The following is a 13,104-nucleotide window of genomic DNA, read 5'->3' as shown; positions in this document are numbered from 1 at the left end:
GTGTACGCCATAGTTAAGAGATTCATACCAACCAAAACTGTTTTGTCATCCCTTCATACAACACTCACTTCAAGCTCAAACTTTCCTCTTTAATTGGCATTCGCTCCCCGTGGACGAGCAGGAGCCGCAACACTTCCTGAAGTGCCGGGTTCAGCTTTCCGTTACTAATACAAATAAAACTGTGGCACCTTTGAAAACAAAAAGCAGAATCAATATCTGCACCCAAGAGGCGATTTGTTTTCCTGACACTTGTCGTTATAAACCTCCAAATGTCATCTTGATGGACAGAACACCAATAAAGGTGGAGGGGCTGGGCATGTACCATGGGATGACAGGATTGTATTTTGATGTCTACTTTGATAGAGAAATAAGGGGAGGTGTGTGGGGTGGGTGTGTGGGGGGGTATAATCCCAGTGCTGGAGTTACATTAATGCCACATCCAGGGTGCTACAGCTTTGGAAATGCAAGTCAACTGTATCCTCTCGCTCAGCTGTGGCAACGCCAAGCAAACGCTTTGCTGTCCAAGGCAATTATCTGCTCTAATGGATTCAGTTGCGACGGGGCCGACCTGAGACGCAGGACCAATTTATTTCATTCTTTCCTAAAGCAGAGCGGCCAATTATATTGCTTTAACTAGATGTTAGCTTTTTCGAGCAGCCTACCCAGGCCCAATTAGAGTGCACCTGCAGGTGGAATTTAATAGGAGATGCGGCGGATTCTCATCACTTTTCTCTACGTTTATACTTTTGCATGCCTCAGCGACAGACAGAGTAGCTTGGTAAAAGTTGCAGAGCTGGATGTTTCGCTTTCTCCCCCCTCTCTCTCTCTCTGTGAGTAATATGGGGTCATCCAGAAAGCTGCTTTGATTCCCCCCCCCCAACCCCTCAAAAAAAGGCGCTCTTGTTGTTTGTGCAGAGAAGTAGGGATTTAGAAGGGTGACATTGGTGCTTTTCTAGCAGACTAACTAGTGGATTGTGTATATTTGTGAAGTGCTGCAAAGCTTAGCTGATTCCGACGTTAACAGGATTAGAACAGCAGCCAAATGCCTGTCAGAAACCAGCTATTGTTTCAAGCAATTCACTCCTTTGGTTTGTTTTTTTTTATTTAAAAAACATGCTTCGTAACTCAATCCTCTGTAAGATTCCCAATATGCATCCTTTTGTCTTTTTTTCTCACCCCCCTCTCCGCCGTCACTCAGCAGTTTTCTGACACACTTAAATTATACACTTTGAGAGAGAGAGAGGGAGTCAGAATGGTGAGAGGCGGATCGGACCAAATGAGGCGAGCTGGATGACGTATGCTCTTTAGCCCGGAGGCCGGAGCGAGCAGTAATTGCAGTTGAGTGTGGTTAATGTGGGTCAGCGTTTGAGGACGACTCCAGAGGTCAGTGGAAGTGTTGGGGAATAAAAAAGAGGATTGAGTGACAGGAGAGTTAGAGGTGTTGTCCAACCTCAGGTGGAAAAAGCGCTTTGGGAATAAACTTTAAACTTTGTTTCCCTTTTTCTTTTTGTTAACGAATCACACTTCTGCAGCTCGGTGTCCATGAGCTCCACCCGTCCCAGACATCCCGAGGGTTTTATCCGATAATTGTTGCGTAAAGAGTCATCGAGACGATTAGCTATTGGACATTCAGTGGTTTTTCACGACCTAGTTTTTAAGATAGTTTATTGGTTTAAAAATCATTTTATATAGTTTTTGGTTTGTTATGAAAGTTCTAACTTTGTTAAAGTTTGGAATATGTTTTTTTCCCCTTTGTTCTGATCAGAAAAGAACCTTGGTTATGTCAATACGGGAAGTTTACAGCACCATCTCATTGACTTCTATAGTAAATAGAGTATAGAGTGATTTTTTTTCGCTTCATAGGAGTTAAGGATGAGCCAAAAACTTGAGAATAATGGAAGATATTTTCAGCTGAACTGCTATGACCTCTAAACACAGTAGATGAGAATCTCCTTGAGAATCTTTCTGAAGCAGAAATGTACGACTACGTCTTCAAAACCGATCGTCATAAATGATTCTTATGAAATACTAAGCGCACACTGAAGAGGTGATGACTCATTAAAGATCTGTGTGAATTTTTTAAAAGAAGGAAGTTAAGTTGTTTTCGAAGTGCTGCGAAATTATTTTCATTTGTAATTAGCAGCAGTGTGAAGCCATTAGACTCCATTAACTCCATTGTACATTCTTCCAATATTAGGACATCAGGGATGTTTCTGGACTGTTCATGATAGAATATTCCTGAGGTAGGGCATCTATTGTACACGATCTATTGTATTCAAAATTATTTAACTTTCTCCAGTCCCATAGGATAGGGCATTGAACCAGTGAAAGTCAGTATGATTTATTACAAAAGATTTAAGTATACCACCTGGGTGGAATAACGTCCATAAATATTTTTGTTTTAAGTTATATCCCCCATTTCTCCCAAACTTGGCAAAATAAAAGTGACTTTAAATTACAACCATTTTGACAATCCCAACGGTGGTCACATAATTTGTTAATGTGAATATCAAACCCTGACTTCTTAAAGGTATAGCTATCTAGATAATTTTAAAAATCACGTTGTGCTCATTCAGCTGCTGTTACCATTGCCTGTGGCACTTCCACAGTTGGTCCGCCAAAACCCAGAGCAGCCTCTTCTGCCAATGCAGCCCTAGTTACTTTGGCTTCTCGTGAAAAAGCACATTTGGGGTGCAGGTCGGATAGTTTTGATTGAGTCGTAAACTGATTTCATTTGAGTTGCAAGACAAGTTATGAAGTATTGTTTCAGCCTTTGTGCAGTAAGTGTAATGTAATACCATGCATAAAGCAACATTGCATTTGTCAAATTGCAAGAACTATCTTTAATAAAATGAATTGATAGAATATTTCGTTTTTTTATCTAGTTTTAAAAATCAATGGATCTTCAACTAGTAGTAGTTCCTGGAACTGGAATTCATGCTGTAAAACCTAGTTGACCTTTGTGTGGTGAATACTTGACGGTATATTTAAATGTTACTTAAATGTTAAATGTCAGTAGTACAAGCTATTACTATCTTTAGTTTGCTGCTCTTTCCTGGTATCCCAGGGTCATGACAAGGTCACCCCTAGAAAGGTCGACTAACTATAGGTCAATATGTGTTAAAATGCATTTGATAGTAAAAGAGCTATATTAAAGGTCAACTCATGTGATAATTCAATTGTGTCTTTAATAGATGTTGGACTCTATTGTACTCAACAGTATGTGTCTGTTCTCCACCTCTGAGGGTCATGTTGTATAAACAAATATGATCATAGCTGGCTGGAGGAAGAGTGAAGCCATTATTATGTCATAATGGGATTCGCTCTCGTAACCTCTCGTTCACTGAGATTTCAGACGGGGGAATTTTAAGGATTGGGGGAATGTGAGTTCTTCTACTAGAGCAGGCTCAGAATTCTCACTGCAGAGTTTTGTATTAACTGCAGGCGAGACAGCTCCTTCTTGTTTAGACACGAAAATAAACTGTTACAATAGTCCAAACAAGAAGACACAAATGTAAATGTAAATAAGTAATAACAAAAAAAACGTTGTATCCCAAAATATGTAAGTGGAATTCCTTATAATGTAGGATTGAATAGATTCACTTCTTAGTTTGCTTGTTTTTGTCAACTTCCTAACTAACATAATTTGCAATATCCTGTCCTTGATCATCAATTTAATTGATCTGACTCCTTTAAAATGCAGCACATCGCTTGTGTGGTTTGTCTGAAGCTGAATTATAAACCACCCTCTTCTCACATACATTCATTCGATGTCTCCTCCAAGAACACCCTTGAGAGTTTGTGTATGATAACCTCCCCTGAAATATTCCTATCACTTTGTACCCTCTCAGCGCTCAGGTAAATATTTGCGCTTCAACAAAATAAAATACATCTCATGCTAGCGTGGAGAGCATATTCTTCACTTGTTCAAGGTTGTCAGCGGCGTGTTTGCTGTAAATAAAACACACAACAAGAGATACGCTTATTTACTTTAAACAGCTTTGTCAGAGCGCCGACTCCTTCAGAAAGAAGAAGGTGGAAGTGGTGAACGGCGGGGAGTGTTTTGTGCGTGTGAGGTCCACTTCCCCCTGCTCTTTGATCCCCATCTTGACAGCTCACCACCTGGGACGATCCGCCACACGCCGCATGGCTCTTTTGCCCGGGCTACGCCACAGGAATCACAAGGCGGGTGCGTAGCTAACGCGGCATTAACAGCCGACACCTCTCCACCACCATTTTTATGCCTCGGGAATGTTAACAGCCAAAACCAAAGCTGCCATACACCACATCATAATTCACTGTGTTGAGCGTGGAGCTTACTCTCATACGGTGCTATTGGAATTGCTAATCACACACAGGGGGGGCAAAAAGATTGAGCGCAGGTGCAATTGGAATTATAATGGAATTATATCGTACAATGGTGAGGCCGATGCTGAAAGGATCCCTCTTGTGTACACGTTCCGTACTCATCAGGCATGCAGCAGGTATCCTGAAGGCACGCCTCACAAGAAATCATGATAGAGGGAAGTGATTCGAACCTGCAGTATATATCCCGGTGTCAAGCCAGACGATCAACATAATTACATATACCGACATCAAGCTATTGAACAGCCATGCTGGAGTACATTTATGGCCTTAGTAAACATTGATCCGGAACTTGTTAAATGTTACAAACGCACTCTCAATACTTGTGCAGTTTAATAGATAAAAGAATGCATCCAGGAAAAAAGGAAACTAAGCAGAGAGAGATGACCAAAAAAGGTTCAGATTTAGTTACCGTTTCATGCGTATTGTCCTCTTTTATAAACCTCTGTTCTTCTATATTCACGAGTTTTAATGGCAAAGTTGTACATCAGCAACTACAGTTGACACTAGTGTTGGATCCATACAGTGATATTATTATTATATATTATATTAACAGTTGATGAGGCTTCATGAGACCAAGTCAGAAACTGTTAAGTTTGAAAATTAAGGCTACATTGAATTAGTAGGTTATAACTAAAGATTATAAAAGAGAGAGCGCCATCTAGTGGTCTTTAAAGATGAAGACACTGTATCATGATACGTTACCAGCTGTCTCATGAAGACTTATCAACCTCTTAAGTAAGTAAGTGCAAAATCAAACTTTTTAAGTTAAACAAGACGACCAATAGGTGGTCAAGCAAAACGGCAATTGTTTAATTTCAAATAGATAGAATCACACTTAAACATCAATGATAACACTAAATGGAATCAATAAAAACGAAGGTACATAGAAGAATGTTACGGCAAAAGAAAGAAGAAAGGAAAAATGGATTGTAAATATATTGGTCTTTAAAATGTGCTTTGTATGGATATTGAAAAGTGTAACTACGCCATGACATTATAATAAAGCATGCTTAAATTGATTATTTCATATTTAATTTTTTTCATTTAGAGTCTTAATGTAAATCAAAAAATGTATAAATAAATATTTAGCTCACTGAGTAGCAACGATAGCTTTTGCTGCTAAGTAAAACAACGTTGGCGTTACGATGAAATTACTTGGATATTGCCAGTTGCTTTGGATAAAAGTGTTTGCAAAATAACATGTTTTTATTTCGTTATGTCATTTAATTTCATCACATAAACTTTTCCTGTTCCTCCTCAGTCATATTAGATGGTACTGAATTGTATTTGGTGGATGTATATCACGATATTGTTGCTCTATTTAAAAAAATAATGTTTAATTGTATAGGGTCTTTTTAGACCAGGGTCGTAAAGCGCTTTAACAGTCACATTCCCCCATTCACACACACAATCACGCACTGATGGGAGTAGGCTGCAACGCAGTATGCCAGCTCTGCCATCAGGAGCAAATAGAGTAAAGTGTCTTGCTCATGGACACAACGCCACAAACTCGACCGGAGCTTGGGATTGAACCCAAAACCGCTAAGACCGCAAGCAACCACTCTACCATCTGACCTAGGTTTAGTGTAAGTATTTGCGCTTGCTATTTAATGTACAGCAATAGCATACGTTTTATATTTCTATACTTTTTTGTTGACAAAGCTACTCACACACTTTAATTGTAGCTCCTGGATGTTGAGAAAATCTTTGTAATAATTCCATGGCTCTCGGTGCAATCGCAGCACAGACCAGAAAAAAAAATCTCCAGCCATTATTTTAAAACTCCAATTAGTTCCTGAAGTGTTATGTGACCCCAAATAACTTTTCTATACACTAGCTCAACTCTGTCAACCTGAGCTGAAGTCAAATGAGCCTAATTAGCCAGCTTTGAGAAAGAGCTTGGTCGGAATGTTAAAGTTTGGTTTTGAAATGTTTGCGATTCCTTTTTCTTGTTTATATTAACGATCGCTTTTATCTTCATTTTTTTTTCTTACTTTCTTAAACATTCACTTTTCACTTGATCTAAGAACTTTTGATCAAAGCCGTTGAAATGTGTCACAGATCTTTCCATTAAAGTAGAATTGAGAAAGTTGAATAAGTCCAGAATACTATATTTGTTATAGCAGGGCTATTCCTGAAAGAGGTTTTATTTTTTAACATTTAATACTATATTTACACTTTTATTACATTCTCAACCCCTTTAATATACTCCAGTATTACAAGTCCTTTGGTCAAGATTCTTCATAAGGTATAATAGTCGATACATAAAGCAACTGCATAATGTTGCTGCTTTACATGCAAGCTTCTGTAGTTGAAAACGACTGTTTCCACAGATCTGTCCTTTCTTAAAACTAAAATGTATTTGTTAGCTCTAGTAGGAAAGGTTCCCAAAAGCCATAGGGTAAGAGTAAAAGGGAAACAATTGGTAGGGTACAAAATACTAGTGGTGGATTGATGAGGTATCATGAAAGAGCTATCATGACACACTTGTTTGTGAAATGCCACTAGATGGCACTCTCGGATTAAAAATGGTTCCAGGTGAATTGTAGATCAGAGCCTAAATATCATAAAGCAGGAAGTACCAGATAGTGGCCTTTCAAAATAAAGACAGCTGTTTCATGAGGTCTCATCGACCCATCATTACTAGCAACTTTTGCTTTGAAGTGCAATTATTTTCTCAAAATAAGGGCATAACTTTCTGAGCACCAAAAAAAAGAGGACAGTACTTCATGAAGATTCATCAGCCCCATCAAATACTCAAATCAAATAGTGGAGACTCACTGAAGCTCACTAAGTGTATCTAGTAAAAATAGACATTGTGATACAATAACAATGTGGACTTATCAGGTAAGTCTGACATCAACAGTGAAACCTTGTATTACTACTTTATTGAAATAGAACTGTCGACTAAATAAAAACTATTTTGTCCGTAACAGTAGGCCAAAACAGTTCTCAAACCTTTACTTAACAGCGTGGTACTCAATAGGTTGAGTAAATCTCCTTTAATGGTCCCTTATTACTAAGACTTATTTCCACAACGCAACACTCCACATTTCAGTACTAAGAGATGTTTACTGATAGAATAAGCCCGATATTGGACGGGGCTAGCTGAGCCATTTGTCAAATACACAGGCTCTCTTTGAACCACAACACCAATCATGTTGCTGATGCTAGGCTAACGGCCAACTATTCAATCGCACTGGCACCCAGAGGACACACAGGAATTCAGACCCATTACACGCCCAGCCTCATCAAAGAGACTCTGGGATTGGGATGCTAAACCTTCTCCAGATGCTCACTGTTGGATTCCACTAAGATACACTGCAGCCCCCCCTGATGTCTGTGATATTAGCAACAAAAAACAGAATCAGCCGGCCTCTCTCACATTGAGCTGGTTGGTGTCATAAACACAATGGGGGAGGCCGACCGAGCAGATGTGACCGTTAGAGTAGATGCGGAATATAAGTACAGGTGGAAGGTGTTAGCATATGTGCTGCCAGTAAATCCCATTTACAGGTTGTAACCCCTTCGCTGTCATGGCCATCCTCTGTAGAACTTGTGTGTAAATTGAAACTTGTGAATTTCTATGGCATCTAGTAAAAGTACCTTAAACATTTAAACACACTTTAGCTCATCCTGTTGGACCAGATAAACACAAGATTACAGATACACTGTCAGGATTGTGATCCTTCAGGATTGTATCCATCCATCGAAATTTAATATTTGGTTGATTTTTTTTGGGAAGTCGGAATTTCAGGCTCGTTGCAGCTTTCCTGTGTTCCCTGCACTCAGCAGGGGTAAGTCCTGTTTTGGTGGTCCTGAGTAGTGCAGCTTCCAGTCATATTTGAACTTCTTCAGCCTCTCCTGACTCTATTCCAAAATTCCCTCTGAAGGTTTTTTCGCCAACAGCCCATATCCAAAACACTTCTGTCTTCGTTACAGATGCAGATACAAAACTCTGCCATGGAAAATTCCTTATGGAAAAGCAAACGGGTTGGTGTAGAACCTCATGGAACATCATTTTTTTGAAGGGTCAGGGCCTGACAAGTAACGAATCACTCAACGCCCAGTCCCTCTCTAGTCTCTGCCAGCATTCCTACACAAATCAAATGATTGAGGAAGAGAAAAGTTCCTCCGATACTATCATGCCAAATCTTCTTTTCCTCACTCCTTAATCGAATTTTACTCAAGGGAACCTCAAGACGTCCCGACTGCAATGTAGAGATATATTTTCCGCCACTCGTTCCCCAGTCTGCCCACTGGTGTTCTTTCTTGGCAGTTCCAGTAAGATGAATAAAGCACTCAGTCTGAGCACCTTAACTGACTGTTTTATCTCCAAATAGCAGAGACCCTCCCTTAAAACCTTCTCCCTATCTCCCCGAGAGTCTGCCCGAGAGAGAGACTGGTTTCAATCCACAGTAAAGGATATCATTTTGAAAGCACAGAGGCATATTTCTCCAAAAAGGTGAAATAAGAAAAATACATTCTTGAACCTTGCCTAGAATGTGATAGGAAGTCTCAATACAGGAGGAGTTTTCTTGTTAACTTGTCATTTTGTTAGGGTCTTATGTGTCCTCAATGTGAGCTGTTACACACTTTGTGTGGAGACGGATACAAAAAAGATCGATGAGTTTTTCCACCCCAAGAATTGGCTCTTTTGAAGAAAAGCTTGGTCATCTGTGAGAGGCAGTGGTTGAGCCTTTTAAGGGTTAAGGTTTCCTCACTGGTGAGGTCTTCTTGGTGTGTCCTGCTGATGTTTCACCAGAGGCAGATCCAGGACATGCTGGAGTGATTTCGACTAAATTGAGCCTTTTTATTGAGTTTTATTGAGGCTTATCGGCCCTTCCAGGGCAACTAATGTTACCTTTTTACTCTGACGTATGACTTTTCTCCCCTGTCTGAAATCTCAACGAACGAGAGGTTACGAGAGTGGAGTCCATTATGATTTAATAAATGGCTTCACTTCTCCTCCAGCCAGCTGGAATCACACCCCGCTTTGTTTATACAACGAGTCCCTTGGAGTTATCGGCTTCCGGGATTGATGACGTGCTGTGACAAATCTTGATTTCTTCATCAATCACAGTAGAGTGAGTGTAGTTATGGTAAACAAGATTTTATCTCCAGAAAAAGAAAATGTTTTCAGTGGGCGGGGCTTAAGCAAATTTTCTAATGTCAATATCTTAATGAAAAGAGAGTTTTGTACAAAAAGACATAGTGATGATACAATAGAGGTCGTAGATCTATTTAAGACACACTTAAATCAACACTTTTACACTTTAGTTTCCCTTTAACTTGCTCTGCAAAAGTTTTAAATACATTTGACATTACAATTCCACATCCTTGTTGGGCTTTCAAGTTAATAATATATGATGGAAAAACTAGTCCATCATGTATTATAAATCATGTAAAAGGCTCTGACCACATGGTTGGTCATATCCTGGAGATGGAACATTTTGAAACCATGTTCTAGATAGATAGATAAATATAAACTAAAAATGCCGATTCCCTGTCCTTGTCTTTACAGCCAACCTCTATTATGAACTATATTTGAAAACAATAAAGTGTCTTCACAAAAACAATAATTGTTGATCTTACTGGAAGTTTTCACACTAAATCTTTGTCTACTTTCTGAAAAAACAGAAAAACAACTGAAATTCGGGTTCAAAAGTACAGACTCAACCGAGAAGCTAGACAAGATCATTATTTGAAGAATTTATTTTCCCAAATGTGAACACTGACAGAATAGTCTCCAAGGTAACTCCGGAACTATTGATTAATACACCTTTTTTTACTTTTTGCAACAGAACATTAAATCGATCAGCCGTAAAGAATGTTTCCGGAGAGGTTAAGTTGGCGTTGAGTTGTCTGGTATTTGAGCTTACGCCATAATACGCAAACCACTGAACAAATTGCAGTGTAATACTGTGGGGTTTTTACAAAGAATGACTAGAATTCTGTGTGAATTCGAATTAATGTTCTACTCACCAGGGTTGGGATTATTTTCAGAGTAATCTGTTCCTTTTTAGAGTTATAGACAAAAATGTTTGTTCATTTTAATGTAGCGACTGGAGCTCAGAGCTCTTCGTCTTTATCTTTGTGCACAAACTTAAAAACATCCAAATACCTTCATACTGCTGGTCTTGTATTGAAGCCTCAACATGAGGAATTGCTCAGAAAAAAAATAAACAAGTCTATATTTTTAAGCTTTTTTGTTACAAACGATCCCACCTACGCTTCAAGCAAGAGCTATAGGGACAGGGAGTACCTGCTACAAACAAAATACACACTTTTTAAAGCTTTTTTTTTTCGGAACTATTCCTTACATCCAGGCTTTAATACTAGATGGACGTTACAGACGAGCAGTATGGAGGTATTTAGATGTTTTGAAGTGTCTTTTTGGACGAAGATGAAGACAAAGACAACTCAGCTCCAGTCGTTACATTAAAATGAACAAACATTTTTGTCTATAACTCTAAAAGGAAACAGATTACTCTGAAAATATTCTGAACCCTTAGCCAACGTAAGGGTGAGTAGAAAATTAGTATAATTAGAATTTTGAGTGACTACTGGAAAAAAGAAGTCGAATACTTGTGAAGGGGCATAGTTGGGCTTGAACCTGTAGTGAAAGGTAATAAATAATACAATTATAATAGTTAAAAAATTAAAAAAAATGTTCTTGAGTGGTCATTTGGATTTGACTCATGGGTGAGAGTTAAAGAGTCTGAAATACTCGTCCATCGGACTCTGCTGAAGGTCCTGAAGCACGAACCCCCTCATGACAATAAACGCCTCTCATCGTTCGTTCAAACAAGCGTTTAAAAGTCCAATTCTATCCTCGTCACTGGAAATGACATCATGTATTCCATTCTCACTGCATCCTCCTCTTTTTTTCTTTTTTTTTTTAAACTTAACTCATTCCCTGTGGCTCGCAAAATAAGGGGGTCATCAATCCAGGCTGGAAACCTGACCGAGAAAGATATTTGCGAGGCAGTGTTTGACATAAATCAAATTACAGCCGATGTTCATGTGACACAGAGAGAGGAGTCACCCCTGTGAGTCTGGCCTAAATGGTTCTCCCGCTGCGTTTTCACCAGACCGGGCAGATTTGCATGCTGACTGAGATTGGCCTCACAGTGTTTCGGCTTCACTCTGCAGGGATTATGGACAGATTAATGAAGATGCTAAATCCCACTCTTCTCCAGCTCTTTTTTTTTTTTTTTTTTTTCACTTTCCACGTTTAAGTATGCGCACCGACCGCAGCCTTGAGTGAGTCAGCAACATTGGTAAGCTCTGATCTCAGTGATTTGTAGTTTCATTGGATAGGAAGGTTAAACGTACTCACAGCTTCCGCGCTGGTGCAAAGAAAAAAGTGTATTGGACAGAAAACGCTTTTATTTTTCTTTCAATACATTTCCTGTTTTTCTCTTTTTCTTCCCCCACTTCATTCTTGCTAATCATGAAAAGGCAATTGAATGGTAAAGTCAAGGCCTCTTTACTACATACCGAAAAAAATGTTCTGCTAAACTATCGTTTCCATAGCTTCCCATGCTTTCTGTGTATGCTTCACCGAGCTGGTCCTCTGTCTTAAACACATATGAAAAAATCAAAGAATAGATGGGAGACAATTGTGTTTATTCCTAACCCTAATGTCGTCTCAGGGTCAAGTTGTCCTGAAGGCCCGTAAACAAACGTGTTTTAGGTATCCCTTGTGTTGTCACTGGGTCAAGGTGAATGACCTCCCTAGCTTCCATAAATACATATGCAGTGGTGAAGGTCGTTCATCTTGGCCCAGAGACATTACCAGGGATACCACAAAAATATTTGTTTTCAGGCCACCCTTAAGTAAATAGGTAAGTAAGTAAGTAAAGGTTATTTGTAAAGCGCTTTACTTTGCCAGGGTCACAAAGCGCTTGAACAATCAAATATAATTCACAGAAAAAGTAAGAACAACACAGGAGTCCAAGAAAATTAGAACATTTTACAAATAAAAATGTCTCAAGGTGTTTCTTGACAGAAACTGGCAGCTACTGAAGGGTTTTAAGGATCTGGGAAATGTGAGTTCTCCTACTACAGCGGCTCAGAATTCTCGCTGCAGAGTTTTGTATTAACTGCATGACGAGACAGCTTCTTCTTGTTTAAACACGGAAATAAACTGTGTAAGTGTTGAATTGATTTGTAAGACCACGGCAAAGTCCTGTAGAGTAGGCTTAAGAGTTTTTGATGGTAATGGATAAAGCTTCAAAGGGAGTTTGTCAGAATCGACTTGAAGATTCCCTTCTGTGGAATCATCAGGACATTTTGACCTCGGAAACATCACCCTAATATTAAATTGAGTGGCTCAAAAGAAGGTCTTCACCAAGCGTATCCTTATCTGTAAATACATAGTCAAAGATCAGGTCAAATGTCTGAACTATATGGGAGCGAAAGCTTGTCAAGTCATTAAGGGTGACTCGCAAAGTGGTCGTCTCAGAGTCAACTTAGATTAATGTTCAATTTCATTTTGAACTGATTGACACAAGAACATGTTATTTTCTCAGTAATCTTCATATAGACACAGCCTCTATACAGCCTTTATACTCAAGTGTGATTTTTGATTGAATCCTGTGGAGAAAAAAAAAAGGGAGGGAATTGTATTGTAGCCACGACTCATTGTTATTATATCACGTGTGTTCAACGTTCTTTCACTGCTTGAAACAGTTTGTCTCAACTGTACTCACTCGTCACCACGTCCGTTTG

The 13,104-nt window shown here is 39.2% G+C and overlaps 1 protein-coding gene across 6 annotated transcripts in view; it reads left to right on the top strand.

The window, feature by feature from the left end:
• The window catches only part of celf2 (cugbp, Elav-like family member 2), a 283,629-nt gene that overhangs the window by 169,214 nt on the left and 101,311 nt on the right, over window positions 1–13,104 (top strand). The gene's annotated exons all lie outside the window — the stretch shown is intronic.

The sequence above is a fragment of the Callionymus lyra genome, chromosome 3, assembly GCF_982586985.1.
Source record: "Callionymus lyra chromosome 3, fCalLyr1.hap1.1, whole genome shotgun sequence".
NCBI classification, from domain to species: domain Eukaryota; kingdom Metazoa; phylum Chordata; class Actinopteri; order Syngnathiformes; family Callionymidae; genus Callionymus; species Callionymus lyra.
This window is presented reverse-complemented; position numbering and strand designations above follow the sequence as displayed.